The sequence below is a fragment of the Cyprinus carpio genome, chromosome A23 (genome assembly GCF_018340385.1).
Source record: "Cyprinus carpio isolate SPL01 chromosome A23, ASM1834038v1, whole genome shotgun sequence".
Classification (NCBI taxonomy): domain Eukaryota; kingdom Metazoa; phylum Chordata; class Actinopteri; order Cypriniformes; family Cyprinidae; genus Cyprinus; species Cyprinus carpio.
This window is the reverse complement of record NC_056594.1, coordinates 19,060,562-19,084,103: the sequence shown is the minus strand read 5'-3', so window position 1 is coordinate 19,084,103 and position 23,542 is coordinate 19,060,562. Positions and strand designations below refer to the sequence as shown.

At 39.4% G+C, this 23,542-nt stretch overlaps 2 pseudogenes; both read right to left on the bottom strand.

Moving 5' to 3' along the window:
* Window positions 1-3,816: 3,816 nt before the first annotated feature.
* On the bottom strand, window positions 3,817-16,649 carry LOC109052272 (annotated as a pseudogene).
* Window positions 16,650-17,997: 1,348 nt separating this feature from the next.
* Window positions 17,998-22,625, bottom strand: LOC122134503 (annotated as a pseudogene).
* Window positions 22,626-23,542: the final 917 nt, after the last annotated feature.

The window sequence follows — 23,542 nt, the reverse complement described above, 5'->3', positions numbered from 1 at the left end:
AGAGAGAGAGAGAGAGAGAGAGAGAGAGAGATATGGGGAAGACCCAGTGGCAAACTGCCTTGTGGTACCTTGAGACTGAACAGAACTGCTGTAAGAGCTGCTCACTCCCTGTGAGAGCAAACCGTAGTGGCCCCCAACTGAGCCCCGAGAGCTGCCCTGGGCGGCAGAGCCATATGCTTACGGGAACTCAATTGCCCTCGGTGGGGTTTGTGTTTTTGTTTTTTTTTTTGTCTTTGTTTTTTGCCTTGTTTTGGCGTAGCTGGCGATGGACTTGAAGAGATTTGGGGGGGAGTGAAATAGGCTTCTGAGTAGCCAAGAGCATATTGACTTAGAGCCAGTTTGAGAATGTGGAAGCAATCCCCTTGTAATATCTTCCTTCCTGAGATGTAAACTGACCAAACCCAACTACAGAACAAACCTGTGAAACTGCTCTATAGGTAATCCACTATTTGTGTAGCTTGGGGTGCAGACATGGGGCTTACATATTTGGTGTAATTAAAGAGCACACCCCACCCAGCCCTAAAAGATAAACTAACAGAGCTACTACCTCCCTGCACAGGGATAAAATGACTGGAGAGTTGCTAAACTGAAGCTGTCAAGTCCTGCTCTGGGTGCTTGGACACTTAGGATCCACTAAGGTGAGACTCTGGAACATTTTGGGATCGGGCTGTGAACCCCAGGGGGTAAATAATCGGGCATGTTAGCCATCAGGAACTCCCCTGAAGTATAAAGCATCTTTCTGAGGCATCTTAGGGCTGAAACCACTGTAACCAACTTCTTACAAAGTTTAGATACAGGCTGGCCACAGAGCTTTCTGGAAAGTAGTGCAGGGCTACTCTGGAGAAGTAGAGGTGGCACCTGGAGCAGATGACCTGCTGATAAGAGACTCTTCTTGAAAAGAGAGCAAAAGAGGGCTTTCTGCCAGTTGAACCAAGGTTTCCTGGGAGCTGGACACAGGCAAAGCATCAATGGTGGCTTGGCAGAAAACCAAGTGGCAAGGATAGCTAATACTCTCGGGTAGAGAAAAAAAAAAAAAAAAAAAAACAAAAACAAAAAAAAGAAAAAAAAAGGAAAAAAGAAAACTTGTCCAGAACCACTGCAGCATATTTGGGTCTCCTAACTTAAGCAACCAGCTACAAATGCGAATGGGTGACCCAGAGGATGCCAAACTGCTTGAAGGCTGTTGCATCCAGGACAGAGGGCAAGGAAAGTGGTAGACACGAGCTGCTTGGAGCAGTTTGGGAATGCGGCTGTTGACTGAAATCTGCTTGAACCACCTTTGCGACAAACAAGTAGATTCAGCTTTAGATTTGCTTTTTCAGGGGTTTGTTAGGGAACTACACTTGAGCCCACTTCTTCAACAGGCAGAGTCCCAATCACAAGGATGTCTGGACATAGAAGACTGGACTGCATGAGGTGAGAAAGCAGTAGAAAGACAGACCCCAAACCAACTGTATGGACACTGGACTATACTCACTTAGAATTTAAACAGACTTTTGTACACAAGTCCACTAAACATGCATTCTTGAAATTAAAACTGGGAAGAAGGACCACAAAAAACTCACTTTTAAATCCATCAGCATTCTCAAGTTACAAATTGGAGAATCTGATTACTAGCAGCAAGGGGAACCTATAAATTTTAAAAGACACATTAGCAAGCGTTTGCAGGAGTATTTCAAACACAGATTGAATGAACAAACTCACCTTTTAAAACCCTTGAGCCGGCCCAAACCCCACCACCCCCAAACCCAATGTTCACATTCTCAAACCACCACACAGAAAATCAACCAAAATCCAAGCACACCACACAACTGGAGGTAAGTGTATTGTATAGGCCTTCACCAGTCCAATTAGCACAAATTTCTCATTATATGAAATACTGTTCCACCTGGGAAAAATGGTCTGTGATGTCAACAAGTACTAATTGATGTTGGTTTTGTGAAAGCTCTGATACCCTCTGCAGTAAAACAATTTTAAAGCAGCCTAAATTAATCCACAGAACATTACTGTCACTGTGTAATATGTCTGCATTAAGATATCATCATACACCCACTTTATTACAAAATATACCACATTCATATTAAATAAAAATTGGTTAATTGAATAAACGTGCTAATTTATATTACTTATAATACTAATTTTGATATTTAGAAATAATTAGTTGGCAAAATAAATTATCTATCTTTTTGTACATATATAATTTTTGCAAAAATCCAGCATCGCGGTTAGTTCAGGCAGGCCACGTTCGTCAAGCTGCAAGTAGCCGGACAGGTCAGACTGTTCCTGACGTGTACCAATTCAAGTGTGGACACCTATCACACGCGGTCTATTTAAATTCCATTCTTCAGCGTGTCTTTCATCGCATTGCTACTTGCAATTACACTCCCTCCTCCAACCCCAACCTCCACCACCCTACCCCCCTTTAATCCGATCTAACTTTGTTTCTTTCTTTACAATCACCGTCATTGGAAAGCATTATCTATCACGTTCGTTTACAACTCATGTAATTGTGAATTGTAATATCGCATGCATATAATGGTTCTGTTCTGTACCCCAGGGGGGTTTGTATTGCTGCCTTCCCCACTCTGTCCAAGCATGGCTGCATGGACAGGTGTGTGGAGTGTTGCCCAGAAAACATAACCATACCGCACAACACTAACTGTATGCCAATTACTAATGTCATAAATATTCTTTGACGGAAGTGGGTCCTGATTGAACTTTTACTTTGTTTGCTCAATACTTTCTTTGCAAATATGTGGCACATATTTTATGGCAATTAGGTGAAGATTAAAACAATTCATGTGCCTTTTCTTATTGTCTGAGTAGCAAGTTACATGAACAAAGCTATGCAAAACTACACCCTTTTTCTGGTGAAATTAATATGTATCCTCTTGCACAAATTACATCAATATTGAAATTAATCAACACCAAACCATCAATAAAGTATAGGTCTTTACTATCAGCATGATTATTCATTTATACTACATCAAGGTTTATTTCATGAAGCAAGTAGTTTACATAAATATTTTCAAATATAGCGTTCATGCATTGACAACAACCACTCAATATGAATTCAGGTCTGATATCACACACTTTACCACTGTACATATTCATGGCACCAATATAAATTTATAATAAACATATTGCTGACACAAACATAAATTACAATTTTTTATACAAAAACAGTACATAACTAATAACATAAATCTATGCTCAGTGTTTTTGTTTTTTTTAATCCTTGATTTGATAGGGCCACTGTGCTTTTCTATTCTTTATAATGCATTCTATTGAACATATGGGTTCTTTTCATACTTAAATGATAAATATGTACTTTTTATATATAGTGTATTCATTATGATGATGAAAATTTAATAGAATACATAAAGCCATCATACGTTTAACTGGCACTTCTAAAGTACAGAAATGGACTGCTTTGTGATGCAATACTAATAGCTTAGTCAGTGTTTCTAAAATTTTGCCCCAGCAAAGGGATTTGAAAATTGGCTTTTTCCAGATTGTATAGCACTTGTTCAGAAACACATTTTGACATACTGAGTTACACTCACACCCAAAAAATACTTTCACACTAACGGTGTAGCAACAATATTCATAACAATATTTGCTGCTACTATCAGCAAAACTTACATAATAAATAAATACCAAGAGCAAAAAATGAAACAACTTTTGTATTACATTAAATGTAGAAATCAGTGTACTGATTTGAGCAGAGGAGAGTGAGTAACATCTAGAAGGTAGCGGGACAGATTTACGGCGTTATGAGAGACAAAGTGAATAAACGAGGAAGGAAGTAAGAGACTAATGTTTGGAGTCCCTGGGATAAAACTCAGCACAGTGTTCTGAGGAATCCTTTTCAGCATCTCCTTGGGGAAGATTCTCAACAGCTGCCAGCCAATGTCCAGTGTTTCAAACACAGTTCGGTTCTTCATCATATGCACCTGTGGCACAAAACATGTTAGGCTCATTCTGAAGTTAAATATAGAGCAGCCCATTTTGCTTTTCATGCAATCATATGACAAGCTGAAAAAGTGTGGTAACCCCTGCAGGTACACATTTCAGCAAAGAATATTAACACAGAGACAGACAATCAGAATTAAAGCCGTTAGTTCCCCAAAAATTAAAATTATGTCATTAATGACTTACCCTCATGTCGTTCCAGACCCAGAAGACCTCCGTTCGTCTTCGGAACACAGTTAAGATATTTTCGATTTAGTCCGAGAGGCTTTCTGACCCTCCATTAAAAATGTGTATGTACGGTATAATGTCAGGTCCAGGAAAGGTAATAAAAAACATCATCAAAGTAGTCCATGTGACATCAGAAGGTCAGTTAGAATTTGTTGAAGAATCGAAAATACATTTGGCTCCAAAAATAACAAAAATTACGACTTTATTCAGGATTGTCTCTTCGGGTCTGTTGTGAACGCGACTGCTGTGACTGTTTGACGTACGGACGCTGCCCCCCCCCTCTCGACACGTATTTCTACTGGTGCCCCAAATACCAAAGAAAAACTACCCGTCAGCAGCGGCTTCACTGCAGGTTGTGAACGCGCTCACAACAGACCCGGAAGAGAAGAAAAATGCTGAATAAAGTCGTAATTTTTGTTATTTTTGGAAGCAAAATTGAGTTATATTCGATGCTTCAACAAATTCTCAACGGACCCTCTGATGTCACCATGGACTACTTTAATGATGTTTTTATTACCTTTCTGGACATTGGGACAGTATACCGTACATACATTTTCAATGGAGGACAGAAAGCTCTCGGACTAAATCTAAAATATCTTAAACTGTGTTCTGAAGATGAACAGAGGTCTTACTGGTTTGGGAACGACATCAGGGTGAGTCATTAATGACATAATTTTCATTTTTGGCTGAACTAACCCTTTAACCTGAAGTTACAATTAAAACTATAATTAAACAAACTTTTAATTTATAATTATACAATATTTTTATTTGTATTTTTTTCACTGATATTACATTCAGCACCTTGAGAAAGTATTTGTTTCATGTTTGGTGAGAATACACGATGTTAAATGTGTTAAAGAGGCATTAGTTCACTGTCAAATTAACAAATTTTCTGATAATTTACTCACCTCCATGTCATCCAAGATGTTTACGTCTTTCTTTCTTCAGTCGAAAAGAAATTAAGGTTTTTGATGAAAACATTCAGGATTATTTTCCTTTTAATGGACTTCAATGGCTACCAAACGGTTATTAAAGGTCAAAATTACAGTTTCAATGCAGCTTCGAAGGGCTCTAACACAATACCGGGCAAGGAATAAGGGTCTTATCTAGTGAAAACGACGGCCATTTTCTAAAAAAAAATTAAATAAATAAATTGTATATGCTTTATAAACAGAAATGCTTGCCTTGCACTGCTGTGATGCGAGTCTATGACTTCACGTATACGTAATTACGTTTAAAAGGTCAGGCTTAACGTAGGCGAAAGTACCGACTCAAGTGTTTACGATTACATTTTTTTTGTAAACAGCATTGAAGTCCACTATAAGGAGAATAATTGCAAAATTTTTTTTTTTTAAATGCATTTCGAGGCTTTTGGATAACATCCTGATCCACGCTTAGCATAAGCTTCTTCTGGCCGGAGGCCTCAGCCGCAGCGCACTGAAGAGGAAAATGTAACTAGAGGGTGTCTGCCCACTGACTGGCCACGAGAGGGGCGCGGTAGGCCGCAATGGCCACCATGTAGACCTTCAGTGGATCAACCCTGCGGAGAAACGGACCTGCAGGAACTCCAAAACTGTACCAAACCGGGCAGTTAACTGGGACGAGCTGGCCGTCTCTGCACCAGGAGGTGAAAAGTTTCCACCTCAAGGCATACAGTTTCTCATGGAGGGAGCTCTGGATTGGAGGATGGTCACAGCAACCTCGGTTGAGAGACTGGAAACTACGAGCTGTGCCCCCTCAGAGGCCACACCCATAACCTCTAACTCCGAGCGGGGGCGTACACTCCGCCTGTGAGAGGAGGGCCCTCTTGATGGGAATCTCCCCTGGAGAGCTGTCTAGGAGGGCAATCAAGTCCTATTAACAGCAGAAGGACCCCGTCCCCGGCGCACTCTCTCCAGAACTCCCGGGAGCAGAGCAATGGAGCTGGATGAGTCAGAGAGAGAACCAGAGAGGAAAGTGTGATGTCTATTGTCTATGTCGCAAAACAGGTCCACCTGAGTCTGGCCAAAAACTCTCCATATCTGCTTCACCACCTCGGGGGGAAAACATCCATTCCCCGGGCCTCAGCCCCTGCCTCAACAAGATGTCTGCTCCCATATTCAGATGCCCAGGAGTTTGCCCTGGGACCACACTAGGATCTGGCATGCTAGTTTGTACAAACGGTGGTGAGCGCAGACCCCCTTGGTGGTTGATTGTAAGAGACCAACGCTGTGTTGTCGGTACGCACCAACACACACATGGTGACCTCTTAGGTCTGGGAGGAAAGTGTTGTAGTGACTGAAGCACAGCCATCATCTCCAGGCAGTTTATATGCCATGTCAGATGGCGACCACTCCACAGACCGTGGGCAGGGTGGCCACCTCATGACCGCACCCCAGCCGGTGAGGGACACGTCTGTCGCTAGCGTTACGCGGCGACAAGGAGCTCCCAGCACCGGGCCCTGAGACAAGAACCAAGGCTTTGTCCACATGTCCAAGGCACGTAAGCATCGCTGTGTGACCTTGATCATGCGAAGTGGGTTTCCCCTCGGGGAGAACCCCTTGGTCTTGAGCCACCACTGTAGGGGTCTCATGTGCAAAGAGGTATCACGTTAGATGCAGCTGCCATCAGACCCAGCAATCTCTGAAACTGCTTGACAGTGAGTGACAGGCCTTCTCTGACACTTGTGACTGTGGTAAGGATCGACTTTATCCGAGCAGGAGACATATGTGCCTGCATCGTGGTCAAATCCCACACCACGTCCAGATAAGTGGTTCTCTGTACTGGAGAAAGCACACTTTTCTTGGCATGAAAATCTTAACTCCAGCTCTTTTGTGTGAGCGAGAAATGACACCTTGATGCCGAACCACCATCCGCTCTGATTGAGCTAATATTGATTGAGCTCTGATTGAGCTAATGAGTCGTGAAAGTGTGGGGTGAGAGTGCAAGGCCAAAGGAAGAACCGGTATTGGTAGGCTTTTGCCCCCAAAAGCAAACCTCAGGAACTTCCTAGAACGGTGAAGTACCAGCTGTAGGACCCGGACTCTACTATGCGAGGAGGGACCACCTCGATGGCCTCCATCCTCAGAGAGTGTCTACTTCTGTTCCATTACCATAGCCTGCTCAGGGCCCACCAGGGTGGAAAAGGCCCCATTGAATTGAGGCGGAGGAGAACCAAACTGGATTCTGTGGCCTCTCACTACAGTGTGCAGGACCCATTGAGACACGTTTTGCAGTAGTTTTCACACTGCCAAATAGTCTACTAAGGGAATCAGCCTCTCGAGACTGATCTCTGGTGTCATCAGAGCAGTTAGCTCGGTGCCCTGAAGCGACGCACCGGCAGGAGACGGCCCGAACTAGTTGCTCTGGAAACCTCTGTGGAGGTCGCAAGCCTCTTAGCACCACTATGTTTCCGGGCTGGGCTGTAACTGAGAGAAGCGCTCGCTGGAGACCGCTGTGCCTGGAACACCGGAAGGGGCTGGCAGATCGATCTCCTGAGGGCACTGAGGAGAGACGGACACCATGTAATGCGGTGTACACCTCTCTTCCCCAGAGGGGCCTGCCCTCCGAGGTCCTGAGCCACAGCATCAGGACTCTCAAATTGAAGTCTCCTATTAAAAACGACGGTCCTCAGACCAACATTGTCTGCTAGAAAGACTAGACCAGAGCCTGCTCGGGGCAGGACCCAATGTAGCACACACATGGCAGGGGCTCCCACACCGCCGCTCGTGACCTCCTAAGGGAACTAGTCCATGAGACTGGCCTCTGGTGCGCCTATAGCAGCTAGCTCGGTGCCCTGAAGCAGTGGACTGGCAGGGGTCACCGTACTAGCTGCTCTAGAGAGACCTCCGTAGAGGTAGCGAGCCTCTTAGTACTGCTACATTTCCAGGCAGTAACTGAGAGAAGCACTCGCCAGAGACCGCTGCGCCCGGGGAACACCGGCAGGGTTGGCAGATCGATCTCCTGAGGGCACTGAGGAGAGATGGACACCATGTAATACGGTGTACAACGCTCTTCCCCAGAGGGAAACTGGCCCTCAAAAAAGTCATAGGCCTTAGGCGTCAGGACATTTATGACGAAGACTATCCAGTGAGAATGACAGTCTGCATGACCGCCTTCCACTAGAAGCCTTCGGCCTGGGAGTGCCACTTTGACTGTAGAGTCTGCGGAGTATGAGAAGTGTCACCCCCAGCACGAGGGGCTGGAACACAGTAGGGTTGTAAACTGCTTCCTAGGACTGCAGCCCTTGCTGACCGCCTCAACCTCCTCAGAGGAAGAGAGGTAAACACGTGTTCTCACTCGAGAAATTTTATCCCAAGAGCCCCTGTATATCTAACTTCTCATAGTCAGATAATTAATTTTATTCCTCAGAATAAATGTAGTCAAACATCTGTAGAAAGATTCACATCAAAAAAACGAAATTTTGTAATATACGCGTTGCCTCGGTAGTGCGTGAGGCACTCAGTCACACAAACAACATCAATCTCCTCAGAGAAAGATGGCCGCTGCAGCAAGCTCTCACTCAGGGGGGGGAAAAAAAAAAAAACACCACCTAGCGCGGGCTTCCAAGCCTTGAGAACGAGCTCTAGATCTAGGGAACATGGGTGGAGATAGGAAGAGCCATCTCCAACCCGTCTGGCAGATCATGTGCGATCCCCGCGATCTCGGTCGCCGCCATGCCTCAGCATCAGCAGGACCGCGGATCGCAAGATCACACACACGGACACACCCCTCAGAGAGAGTGCCCGGCAAGAGCGGAGCGCTTAACAGTGTGTAAAAAGCACAATCAGCCCCCTGAGAGCAGACTGCGCGAGCTCCAATCCCCCCATTAATGCTGCTCATTTATAATATCAGGCATAATATGCTTGTGCAACTGGTGCTTGTGCAACTGGCGAGCTTATCGACGCCCTCCACATCAATCTCCTCAGAGAAAGACAGGCAGAGAGTCGCGCCCTCTCACCGGGGGGAAAGTACTGCAACGCGGGCTTCCGAAACCCCGAGAGTGGGCAGGGGATCTGGTGGTTAAGGAAGAAGATAGGGACTTGCCCGTCTACATTCCTTCCACCAGATTCGAAAGCGAAACCCGCAAGCACAACCACCGCTCCGCCCCGGCGAAAGCAGGGCTGGCACCGCGAGAAACGCCTGTGAAGGCTCCCTCCTCAAACAAAGCCTTCTGAGAGTGAATCAAAGCAGTAACAAATGCTCGCATCGCAGCCGTCAACTCCCTCAAGAGTGACTCTGCGTGCTTCACTCTCAAGCAGACAACACACACAAACTGCTTGTGTCCCTACCCCAATATCTTTTTCTTTGGGGGCAGGGGAAAACACACACAGCCTGTAACGCTGCCTGTTCTCGCCCGAAACTTCTTTTGACTGAAGCTTTGAATAATGGAGCTTATCAGTGGACAAACAACACTAAATAAGACTCACAAACAGATAGCGACTGACACACACACAGAGCGCTTGCTAAAAGACAGAAGGCTAAATGCCGGCTTTGCCACACGTGCTTTTAAGCTTCCTGGTCTCTGACGTCACCCGCCTATGACGTCTTGCCTATCCATTGGACTGATTACACACACATGATACAGGGCCGGTCATGCTGAAGGGCGTTCCCAAAGCGTCCTCCGATGCAGCTCGAGTTCCTGAAGAGGAACCATAATTTCTTTTCGACTGAAAAGAAAGGACATCTTGGATGACATGGGGGTGAGTAAATTATCAGGAAATTTTAATTGAAAGTGAACTAATCCTTTACGTGTTAAGTGGGGAATGAGAGTTTTTTTTTATTTTTATCATTCCACAGGTGCTCTCCTGTTGTTACTTACCCTGGGAAATAAAAATTTCTTCTCAAATTTCTGTAAGAACTCCAAGTACAACAAGTCATCTGATGTCAGTGCTTCTTCCCCAACCACGGCCTTCATTGCCTGCACATCTTTCCCGATGGCATAACAAGCATACTGCAAAAGATGAGAAGCTATTTAAATCTCCATACACAACATCCTCAAATTGTAACAATATTAAAGGGGTCATCAGATGCCCATTTTCCACAAGTTGATATGATTCATCAGGGTATTAATGAAAAGTCAATAACATACTTTGGTTAAAATTTCTCAATGGTAGTGTAAAAAACACCCTTTTTACCTTGTCAAAATCAGCTCTGTAGAAATCAACCTGTTTTTTGCATGTTGCTTTAAATGCTAATGAGCTCTGCTGACCCCGCCCCTCTCTTCTGTGGGGTGACGAACCCATGCTCTGAGAGACGGTTTACTTTAGCCACATTTAGCCATGAAACTTGCTAAACTAGCACATTGTTAGGAACAGCGATTGCATAGATTCATAAAAAAACCTTTATACTCACTTCTGCGTAAGTGAAGTTGGATCACGAATATGATTAGCGCTAAACATAAAGGACATTTAGGTAGATTGGGGGGCGCATTCCTTCACAAACAAAAGTAATCAGCGGCTCAGGTGTCGGGAGAAGGGGGAAAAATTACGACTGCTATGTTCATTATTACATTCAACAACACCTCAATCGCTATGGGATTAAATAAAAACCACTGGGTGGATTTTTTATCATTATAGGGTAGATGTGTACACACACTGCAAACATACATTTATGTCCAAACACAACATATAAAAGTGAATTTAGCATCTGATGACTCCTTTAAAACTATATAATAATTTGATCAAATAAATGCAGCCTTAATGAGCATAAAGGGACTTCTTTCAAAAACACTTTTGATTAATATGAATATGAAAATATTTAAGTTTATACTTACCAGCTGATTAGAGACATCTGAGTGGTCTCTGCGTGTCATTCCTTCGCCAATGGCTGACTTCATCAATCGAGACAAAGAAGGTAGTACATTGATGGGAGGATAGATATCTTGCACAGAAATATCAACAATTACTACAAAACAGCACATGAGATTCAATCATACTATATTAAACTAGTGTTCAGACTGTAAGCTTGTTTCTATGTTTACCTGTCTGTTATGAAGCTGCCTGTCCACATAAATTTGACCCTCAGTGATGTAGCCAGTTAAATCAGGAATAGGATGGGTAATATCTGTGTTCAGGTGATGAAAAATAAGTAAGTTAACCATTTATGATGGTTAAAGGATTAAAACAAGAGTAGGTAGGAGTAGGTTTGCTAACCATCGTTGGGCATAGTGAGGATTGGGATTTGGGTGATGGAGCCATTGCGTCCCTCCACACGTCCAGCCCTCTCATATATTGTTGCCAGATCAGTGTACATGTAACCTGGGAAACCACGTCGACCTGGAACCTCTTCTCTAGCTGCTGAGACCTTCAAGATGACAGGGTTAGCAATGCATAGGTATATGTAGCATGTTTAACATTGATGCTAATGGCTGTCGGTATAAATTTACACATCGTACCTCTCGTAAAGCATCAGCATAAGAGCTCATGTCTGTCAATATGACCAGCACGTGTTTCTCACACTGGTAAGCCAGAAACTCAGCTGAGGTAAGTGCAAGGCGAGGGGGTGATGATGCGTTCAATCCTGCATCAGGAAATCAAACATTGTGGTCCAAGTCATATCAAAATACTTTTAAAAAGTCATATTTCTGAGTCATTATTTACTCACATTCATGTCCTTCCAAACCTGCATGACCTTCTGAAAGTGAAGTGATGTGGCCAAGTATGGTGACCACACTTGAATTGGCCACACTTAAAATCTGTGCTCTGCATTTAACCCATCCAAGTGCACACACACAGTAGTGAACTCACACACACCATAAACACACTCCTGGAGCAGTGGTCAGCCATATTGCTGTGGTGCCAGGTGGAGCAGTTGGGGGTTTGGTGCCTTGCTCAAGGGTCTCACCTCAGTCGTGGTATTGAGGGTGGAAGAGAGCACTGGTTATTCACTCCCCCCACCTACCAGACCAGAGATTTGAACCCGCAAACTTTGGGTAATTGACTTTCTAACCATTAGGCCACGACTGCCCCCAGTGCTGCTCTACTGGTTGCTCTTCTGTAACTCATTTGATTTTGGAATCATTTAGAGTTTTATGGATGTTTTTATGGTGCTTTTATGCATATTTGAAACTAGGGATGTTCATATTAACCAGCTGTTAACCGAAAGTTAAAAAAAAATTACCAATTAATACTATCAGTTTAAATAGTTTAAAAGGTATTTTGAAAAAATAATTTGATGATGTGTGAATCCAGGTTCTGTTGTTGCTCTGTTTTTCTGTATGTTGCTGTTTGCACATAAACCCGTGAATTTTTTTGTTGTTGTATTTTTACAGGTCACAGACACGCATCCATTCTATTTTTATTTAAGAATAATTTAATATTCTAATCTTATATTAGTTAACGTTTAATGTTCAGAATCAACGGTTGTCAGTCGGGAAAATTAACCAAAATGACCATCCCTATTTGAAACCCAAAGGCTATTTATGAGTTTAGAATGACATGATGGTGAATAAATGATAACATTATTTCATTTTTCGGTGAACTATCCCTTCACTTTGAAGAATATTTTAGAAGATACTGACGTGGGATCATTGGCCAAATTTAAAAAGAGGCACACGTTGTCCATGGACCCGTTTCTCTTCAAAATCAGACTTAAAAAAATCTTGCAGTCTCCATGTTGACCTGAAGATACAAGTAAAAATCATGAAGATATCCAACTGGTATGGATGTAGATTGCAAACTTTTTAATCAGAAGTGCTCCTCACCCCCATGGCAGCAAACACAATGGCAAAGTTCTCCTCACTGTAATCCATCACATCTTTGGACTTCTTCACCAATCCTGGCCTGACGACAGATCTGTGCAGCAATCTGAAAAACACACATTACAATGAGAAAAAAATAGGCTCAAGGTTCAACTCAGGGGTGTAGATTATGCGGGGGGTGTGTAAAATGAGTGTGGTGAACTGAAGAGAAGCACCACCAACATGGAGCTGGGAATCTAAAGGGTCTGTAGTGATTCTGGATGAAGGTATGGTCTTCGATCTCTTGTCAGGTGTTCTCTAACCTCATCAGGCATTATAGGAGAAAAATTTAGAGCTTTTAAAACTGGCAAATGGAGGTTTCAAGAAGTATTGAATAAAAGGGTGCCATTAATTGTGGCCAATGTGTATTACAGAAAACCATTTATTTTTCTTGATATTTCCCCCCATTTTAAATTCTTATTATCCAACGAAAGGTTAGATTTTTGAGATTTTTTTAAATAAAAGATCAAAATGATTAACAATGCAGATTAATTTTCACAACCTTCTTTTATCATATTTACCAAGGGTGCCGATATTTTTGGCCATGACTGTGTATATATATATATATATATATGTATATATATATATATATATATATACATATATATAATATATATATATATATATATATATATAAAAAAAAAAAAAACTGACGGGTCTTACCTCATTGTGGGGTAGACCAGCTGCAGAGAAAATGGGAATTGTTTTGGCCTCTTGCAATGCTGTTCATGCCATCAATGGCAGAGATGCCTGTCTGGATCATTTCTCAGGATAAATACGACACTGAGGATTAATCGGCTGACCTACAGGAAGCAGGGAGGAAATGTGATGATACACATATCATCAATACTCAAAAATGCCACTGATGACAATTGTGAGCATTATAATTAATGTGGCTTCATTGAAATGTACCCATAATGTCTAAGTAGTCCTCCGCTAGCACTGCAGGCCCTCGATCAATCGGCTTCCTGACCCATTGAAGACCCGACCTGTAATACACTTCTAGTTTTAGCAAATAACACATGATAAAAAAACATCAGATGGCTTCAGAACGTCTTCTTTTTTTTATTCTTACCCAGCATATCCTCAGACACAGGTGTACGCAAAAAATGTGTCCCTGTGAATTCACATGCGGTTTTTTGGGCATCAATACCAGACGTTCCCTCAAAAACCTACCAAGGAAAAAATGAGGGATGCTACTGATCAAATGTCCACAATGGAGGGAAAAAAAACATAGGTGTTTCAGTAGGTCTTATTCCCTGACCTGAACCACAGCTTTGGAGCCTATGACCTCCAGCACTTGTCCGCTCCTCCTGGTGCCATCAGGAAGAGTCAAATGAACAATCTCAGCAAACCTGGGGAACTGAACAAGATATACAAATGCTACTGAGCAAAACTGGTTAATGTCACATCAAGAACTTCAGAGTAATCCAGTACTTCCAAACAAATTAGATGATTGCCTTGGCTTCTGGATACATGATTATAAAGACAATAATGAACTTGAACAATGAACATGAATCTTAGTCATGGTAAATCAGTACGGCTGTAACTAGATGAGTATTGAGTAGAAGTGGGCAGGTTGTCATTACCATTTATATGAAAATATTTTATATTGTAACGTTTTATATTTTTATATTTTAATACTGAATAATTAAGCAGAGAGTTGTGGCGCCAGACTCAGATGCATTATGTTTCTAAAAACACAATACAAATCAAATCAGATGTATAAACAACAGTAATATATAATATAGAAATCTAATACCTTCACTTGATCCAAAATCACCAGGGGTCCATTAACACCAGCAACAGTTTTATATGCTGCGCACACAATAAACATCAATGTCACAAGAGTTTTTTTAGTCTAAATCAAATTACAAACACAACCAAGTTGCACAAATTCTACAAAGTTTTTCTTCTTTTAATTACATGAACAAAGATCAGTAAGCACTGCATTGAGAAAAATAAATAAGGAAAAAAACAGCACATATCACCTGATAAAAATATGACATTATGTTATGGTCAAAATGTCTTTAAAAAAGGAAAAATAAAGAAAAAGAATGAGAATGTCATTTATATGGTATAAAAACATAAACCCATATAGAAATATAGAAATAAATAAACAGACTAAGATGCTCATAATCAGAAAAATAAAAAAAGTCATGATGCCTTTATAAATGTTATTTCTAAAATTGTTTTTATTGTTTGTTTGTTAAAAAAGACTCCATATTTGAGAAATTAATCAGTTTAAATTTCAAATTTGTTTAAGCTCCTTGAATGTTGTGATGTCATCAGCGCATCTGATGTGATGCTGCCATCTATGGCAAGCCAATTTAACATTATTCCTTATAACTAACTAATATGTAATTTTATGTTAATACTTTTTTTTATTTCTAGTAATAATAATAATAATAAAAATCAATTAATAACAAGGATTCTACTTAATTTCATAAGCAACTATTCATTAGATACTATTACCAAAGACTGTAGATATTTAAAGACAGTGCACTCATATTACTTATGAATGAAAGTGCAATGCTCAATATGGTGGAACAGTCCCACCTTCTAAATAAAACCGCCAATCGCTAATTGGGTAAAGTCATCATGTCACTGCAGCTGCAGATGCTAAAGAAACAGTAAGTGTGAGTGTTATAAGCTTTTTTAACAATAATTAAACAATTAAGACAGTTGTTGTCAAATTTCCTTGGTGATTTCAAATATGAAATTTAATTGTAAGATTGGTGAACATATTTGGAGAATTTGTTTCCCATTCAAAGAGATGTACTTGAATGACTGAAATAGTTGCACAGCTAGTGAAATGTATTGCCTTAAAGGGACTTTGTTTATACTTATTTTAATAAGCACTATTATATTTCAGTTTTACTAGTAACTTCTTATTAAATACTAGTATGTAATTCTTTCCTGCCTTCCAGTAGTAAAATATATCTATTCCATCGTTACTGCTAAAAAATGTATTTTTGTCATTAAAGTCTCTGTGGTTCAGATATGACTATTCACTTAAACTAGTATTCCAATTGTTTTTGGCACATATAAGTAACATCTTTTTAAATAGGTACTAGTATTTCTATGTTACTTTATATGAAATATTAAGTAATGAAAATGACTAATAACATAAATATATATACTAGTTAAAGGACTAGTCTAAATGTTAAAACGGCTTGCCATGACGACATGCATAAACTTAAAACCTGCATCATATTGATTTTTTAATGTCATAAGTGTTGAAAAACCCAACCAATCATTAAACTGATTTTTAAGATCACGCAATTAACAGTTAGACGTAAACAATATGCATTTGCAAGGAAAATATCCTCTAATTAGCAAGCTGTCCATAGATCCACCTAAACGCATATATATATGGATCACAGACATACAATACCAGATATGCTAAAAATCAGTCTTCAGCTTAAAATAACCTGACGAGGATGATTAGCAGATGCAGTGTAAATATACAGCATGTCATTCATTCGCTGCGACATACACACATCATTTGATCGTCACGGTGGTGGGTTTGTGTTTGTAGGGGCCCTTCATAGTCACCACTGATCACTCACTTAATCTCGGCTGAGAAATGTAGTCACGAGTCACGGCGAGGACATTTTCTCGAACGGCGACGTGTTTGCTCCCGGTAACAGCGGATGATATTTCGCTCACAGCTCCGCTTACCATTCCTCTAAGAGCCTTCATGATGACTATACTAGTACACAAAAATCACTACTGTAAGCTAAGCGTGAAAACACGGCTGCACATGCGCAATAGTGCTTACACGTTTCTCCCCCCTCCCTTTTCAAAATCTTCAAAATCGACGCACTGAACGCTGACGCCTTCTAGAGGTGTCTGTGTGGTTCTTCTTCTTCTTCTGTTTAATGTTCAACGGCAGTTGGAATACAGCGTAATCGGTGCATTACTGCCACCATCTGCTCCGGAGTGTGGATCAGATAATAGGTTTACAGACTTATTCACCAAATTCCCTCCTTCCCTCCAAGCATACAAATCCACACACTTTAACCTTGTTCTACTATATAATAATAATAATACTAATAATAATTTTGACCTTCCTCAATACTCCTATAACTCGTCAAACCTCACACAATCCAGCATCATGTTTTCTTATCAACTTGAGTGTTTAAGTCTGTGTTTGACACGACGCCCTGTGACAGTATAAAATGCTATAGGCTATATTCCATATTATTAGAATAAACAACGTGACTATAGTGTGAGCTGAACTGAAAATTCAGAAAAATGAATTCCTTCCACTGAATAGACTTCCATTCATATTTTAAACAAAAATATTGACATTTAAAAATGTTGTCTTTGTTATTTGTCAGCAGCTGACTTCCTTAAAGAAGCTATGTGGAGGTTTTTACTTAAAAAAATCTTTAAGATAGAGTTTTCATTTGTACATGTATGAGCCAACCATGATGTAAAAAAAAAAGAATGACACCTCGACTGTCCACCACGGTGGAGGAGTCGGGCCCGAATTGGCGCGAAAAATTCACAAAATGTGACGTCATGCGCGTTCTCGTCTACTTGGGCTTACAACCGTACGGCACGCCAGCCATTATAGTAAGCGGCAATAGTGTTTTCAGATGGACTCTGTGGATGGGAAAAGAAGCGACCAGATAACGGCAGCACAATTCAGACACCCACGGACACTCTCGTAAGTAAAAAAAAAAAAAAAAAAAAAAAAAAAAACGTATCTAGTGTGGCAAAAAGAGAGAGCGTGCGCACTGAGAACGAGCATGAGACTGGCTGCAGTTCCTCTAACGGCCACTGGTGTCAGTAAACGGTTAGAAATTTCAGAACCTACGCAATGCTCCTTTTTAAAACAGTTTATTGCAAATTCAACTTACAAATTCAACTTTTCAGTACATCTAAAGACCTAAAATTGTTGAAGAAAACAACTATTATTCTTTCATGGGCAAAAAAAAAAAAAAAAAAAAAAAAGAGAAGATAATAATGATAAAAAAAAATAATCGAATGCATTTCAGTAATATCTCTGGGCAAAAATAGAGACAAAACAACAGCAAACCAAACACATTTTGTATAAAATACAAATAATTAAGAATAAAGAAAGTTAATTATGTTCGATCATAACCATCAACATCCAAATCGCAAAAAAACCATACATATATTTAGTAACTTAATCTTAACAAAACACATCAATATTGGAAGCTCTTCACGCACAAATATTGTTCTACCAATACCATTTCCATCTTTCATGATCTAGACCTGCTTGTGCATCATTTATCTCAGACATAATGTATCCTTCTCTCATTTTACACTTACTGTATAATTACATTGAATGTTACACAATTACAAGACAACATATTGATTCCATTTTGTATGTTACAACATGATCAAATCCACTAAAAGATCATTCATTTAGTAACTGCAAACTAATGACGATTTTCAGTATAATACAAGTCTGACTAACTAGACTCTCATACAGCATAGCCAAACCTGCTGTCATACTTTGCAGTGCTGTAGCTGGTGTTAGTGGAGGGTGGATGCTCATTTTGGGTTTGGCCCACCTGGCTATAGGCCACACCTGAACGGAAGCTGGAGATCCGGCTGGTTGGGCGACTCTCAGGCGCGGGAACGTCCTCTCTTTAAAGACAGAGAGAAAAGACAAGACATCAGAGCCCACAAAGTCTCATTATCATCATCAAACTCCACATAACTGAAGGAAATGGATGGATTTATATGAAGGAAAACGGAGGGGTTGATATCACCTAATGTCATTGGAGAACTCTTTCTCATGTCGATTCCAGTTACATCTGAAGATGAGAAGCCATATAATGATCAGAATGATCATGATGAGCAGTAAACATCCAACAAACGGTTCCTGTAATGACCCCCGCTCTGTTAGGAGCTGTGGAAGTTTAAGAAAACGATTATGAGGAAAACAGTTAGTATAAAATCACTGGTCTGAGCAGCCCTAGGCTTCACTTACGCTTCACAGCTTGAAGGTTAAGCCGACAGCTCTCTTTTACCAACAGCATTGGAAACTTCACAGGAATAGACACCGGACCTGGCTTACGGAGTGATTACTGATTAGAAGTTCTCCTGTGAGGGAGTCTAGATGTACATGTAGTAAAGAAAGAAAAAAAAAGAACATCTAATTAATAAATAATAATAATAATAATGCATATATCTATGGGTTTATCTTTCTTTTCCTCCTTTGTAGAAATGCTATTCTAACCGATAAATATACATTTATTTCAATTTATAACTGTTATATAATTATATAATTATAAAGGGTTTACTGAATGAAGGCTTGCTATTTACTTTCTTAAAAAAAAATCTGAATATGAACATATTTTACACACTGTCTATATATAATTGTATACATAAATAACTTATTTAATCCATGCGAAGATTTAATGATAATTACATTTCCATCATTTTCATCAATAAATGCTCCATGCAGATTTGATTTATTATTAAAGCATTTTTTTTTTTTAGGTCCTGTCACTGCAATCCTGCATTTTAAACATCTTCCCCATTGGACAGAAACCAAATACATTGTTATATAATGTATATAGTAAATTGTTTAATAGTCTCCTACAAAAGTCTTTTTCTACAAAAGCCATAAGTTCTATCAAAATAAAGACATCATTTAAATATCAAAGTGGCGGTTTGCATATTGTTTTGTGAAGTCAAAACGGTTGAGAATCACCTGATGGGACAAGCAGTATGTCATTACAATATATATCAGCAGAGGTAGCACTTACTCTGAATGGCATCTGGAGGAATGGAACCTCCACTCTCTCTCCTCCATGAATACTGCAGAGGAGCAGAGCCTTGATCTGATCTGCAGCGGAGAGATGCTGGCTCACCCACGGCTTCAACGCCATCAACCCAACACTTTGGCACAGACGGCCTCACTGCCACAAAGAGAGTCAAACAACTGTTATAATTCACCCATACAGGGTTTAAGACCTGCTTAAATAATTACATTGTGTAATTTTGTAGAGAGCCAAAATAACTTCTGAGCAAGCGGTTATTATCCTCAAGGACTTATATAAACCTTATTAATAATAAATGATAATAATAAATAAACCTTTCAGAGGAAAAATAGTTTTCAAACATTTTGCCCTTTTTCAATGGCTCTGAGTTTGCCTGAAGCCTTGTTTATACTTTCACCACAGCTTTGTTTTTCTAATTAATTAATCATTTTCATTTTATTAACAATGTCATTAATCAGGGGCATTTACTTTCACTTAAAAAGCAGTTTTCTGCTATTGTAGGCTCATTTTGTTAATGTAATTTATGCACAAGCGCAAACTGTGTACTTAATGCAAATGTAGCCTTGATGACATATACAAAGTCAAATGCATAGAAATGAATGAGGTTAATCACTGTCACCGTCAGTTTAGAGTAGTGATTGTGTATATTTGCGAAGACTGATGAATGGTGCGCCACACACACACACACACACACACACACACACACACACACACACACACAATAATAATAATAATAAAACACTTGAGCTTTTGGTTTTATTATCTCATCAAACAATCTATACAAAACAATATTAAGCAAATAGTGTAAAATCTTATCTAAATGAATTCTATTTTAAATACAGTAAAAATAAAACGTACACTGTACTTCACTTAAAAAGCCTTGGACAACCAGGATTCTTACACAAACAGTTTGGTTTTTATAGTACCACATTGGTGTACTTAAAAGTTGATAAGATTGATACAAAGACTAGATATATACTTGACATTACCCATCACAATCAGCGATATTTTCCGGCTGTCCACCCCAGGTGTCTTTTTGACTTTGAACTGATACGTTCCATCATGACTGGCAGTCAGTGAGGCGATCGATAGAGATGCATCCCCCTGGGAAGGGTCTGTAGCTGTGAAGTCCACACCTTTCATTAAATCAGGGTCACCATGGTTATATCTCCTTCCACCTGTGTATGATATGATCTAATGGACAAAATATTTAAATATCAGTTAAAGCTGATAGTTGTTTTTGAATAGATCATCAATGAGACTGTTCAAAACAGTGCCTAGGGGTGCCAATTTGTAATTTATTTCATGGATAGGAAGCAGTGACAGTTCGCCTTACGCACCATCTGGTCTTTTTTTGTGGTGTCTGGGCTGACAACTGACCACTCAATGTCAAGCTCGCCTGTGTCTGCTTGACTTGATGTGTAGGTACAGTCTAGTGTAACCGGTTCCCCTTGAGCCATCTGCAAAGTTTGCGGCCCACTTGAGGTCACTTTCATTGATGCTGTCACATCTGCAAAAGATTGGCAAAAGATTAATGTGCATCTATCAACATTACGTGAAGAAACTTTAATGTTTTGTTACATATTTACCATGGAGGCCCATTTCCACCACATGAAAAAATATAATAATTATGACAGAAAAAAACAATTATGACAAAGTCGAAATTATATGAGATAAAACGTAATTATTATGAGATAAAGTCATTAATATTACATAAAAACTCATAGTATCTCAGAATTTTGGCTCTTTTGGGTCATAACTTTGACTTTTTATGTAATAATTATGACTTTTCAATCTCATTATTACTTAGTATTTTATAATGTTGACTTTTTCTTATGAAAAAATGATTTTTTTTCTTACATGAAGGAATTGGCTTCCATATATTACATACAGTCAAATCTAAAATATGAATTTTGTTGCTATACTGACTACAATGTAACCTCACATCCTTGTGGTAGTTGTAGTTCTTGTGGTATTTGTAGTTAATAGCAGCTTATTAGCAGCTTAGCACACAATTGTTTCAAAATCCACATTTTAGAAAGTGTATTTTATATTGTAGAAAATGAAAGTAACTTTAAACACAGACTTTATTTTACACATAAATTGAAAACTGCTGTTCTAAAATAAGACTTCAGAGGAAATCCATGGCTTAAAAAAATGCCAGCTGTCTCTTTTTATGAATTACTGACAACAAACATCTTCAGACTGTAAATGTAAATACCATTTGGTCAACAAACTATAAGACAAAAAGACACTTTTCTTTTAAATGTGATATGAAGCTTCAAACCAGAAATCAGAAGTCTTCAAATTATTCTGCTCTTTCTAGGTAATTTTTTCTCTGTCATTAAAAGTCCAAAGGATGATCAATTTTCAATTAGCCTGTAATTCCAAAATCCCTCATATACTCCTGGTTTCATGCTGACGGTCTGTCCTGGTGCTCACTCATGAATGATTCATATGAGCTCATATAATGAAAAATTACTAATATTTGGATTTGGTCCAGATACTTGTGAATAAAATCCCATCATACATCCATGGCTTGGATGAAGGAAAACTTTCAGGCCCTGATTAAGGAACTTTAGCTGTGTTGTGAGCAGAATGTCAAATTAACCTGATCTAGAATGTGATAGAATTTAAGTTTCAAAGTACATCCTTTTTATATATTTATTTATTTATTTTGCAAAGAAACTTACTTGCTTTGAGAAAAAGCACGGCGAGCGCAGTCAGTATCATAAATGAGGACAACGGGGACAAACTTGTAAGTCTCACGCAAGGCCGTTTCATACATCTGTGAAAGATTGAAGTAAAAGAGCACGACTGAAAGTGACTGTGTGGGAGATAATGAGCATGTCTTGCTGTGTACCATATTTTGAACTTTGAATTTTAACACACAGTACCTTGTGTTGCAGCAGTGTTTTTTTGTACATTCATGTTTGGACAACCTTTCTTTGTGCCACTTCCCTCCCATTCAGCTGATTGAAGTTTTTAAGACACACGCTTGAGCCTAGAAATGAAAAGAGACTGCAAAAAGGACAAATATTTTACACCAATATTAATGATCATTTCTGTCTTTGTTGGATCTCAGTTTGTTATTTTATTACATTTTTTTAAGCTTCAAAAATGGTTTTAAGTGTCATTTTACTAGTGAATTTCCACAAAATTACTGTGAAGTATGGTCTATCACAAAATGATGCTGTTGAACAGGGAATGTTTTCAGAACTTTCTTGCAAGTTTCTCTCAATTTTATGAACAAACGTTCTACCAGTAATGTTTGTTATATCTATTTAAAGTAACCTGGTCTTTTATAATGTTCTTCAAATGTTAGCACAAAAAAAAATTTTTATTTATACATTGCCCATGGAATGTACAGTTTCGTTTGGCTACATATTTTTTAAATGTTACTCAGAATAATTAGAATGACCATTCAATGACGCTCCCATAATGTTTGAAAAATGATAAAACAGAATGTTCCCTTAACATTTGTAAGTGTAAACTAGTTTTAAAACATATAACCCTTGTGGCTGTGCAAAAAAATGTCTTTACCTAATCTGGTTTTCCCAGTCTTTTAAAAACGGCTTGTAAATCTCTCAATTATGCTACAGTATATGTCACTAAATCTTGGATTCCATCTTTTTTGTCAACTTGGTTTTATTTCAGTTAGCACATGTTTTTGTATTTCTTACTGGAACTGATTGGAAGCCTCATAAAAAAAGTTATTGATAAGTTGTTGAAATCCCGAAAATTATCAAATTTTGGGAAGTTGTTATATCCTGCGTGAGCAAAGTTAGAAGGTTATAGTCTAATGTGATAACATTAACTAGCATTTTGGGGGGAAAGAAAATCCTTTCCG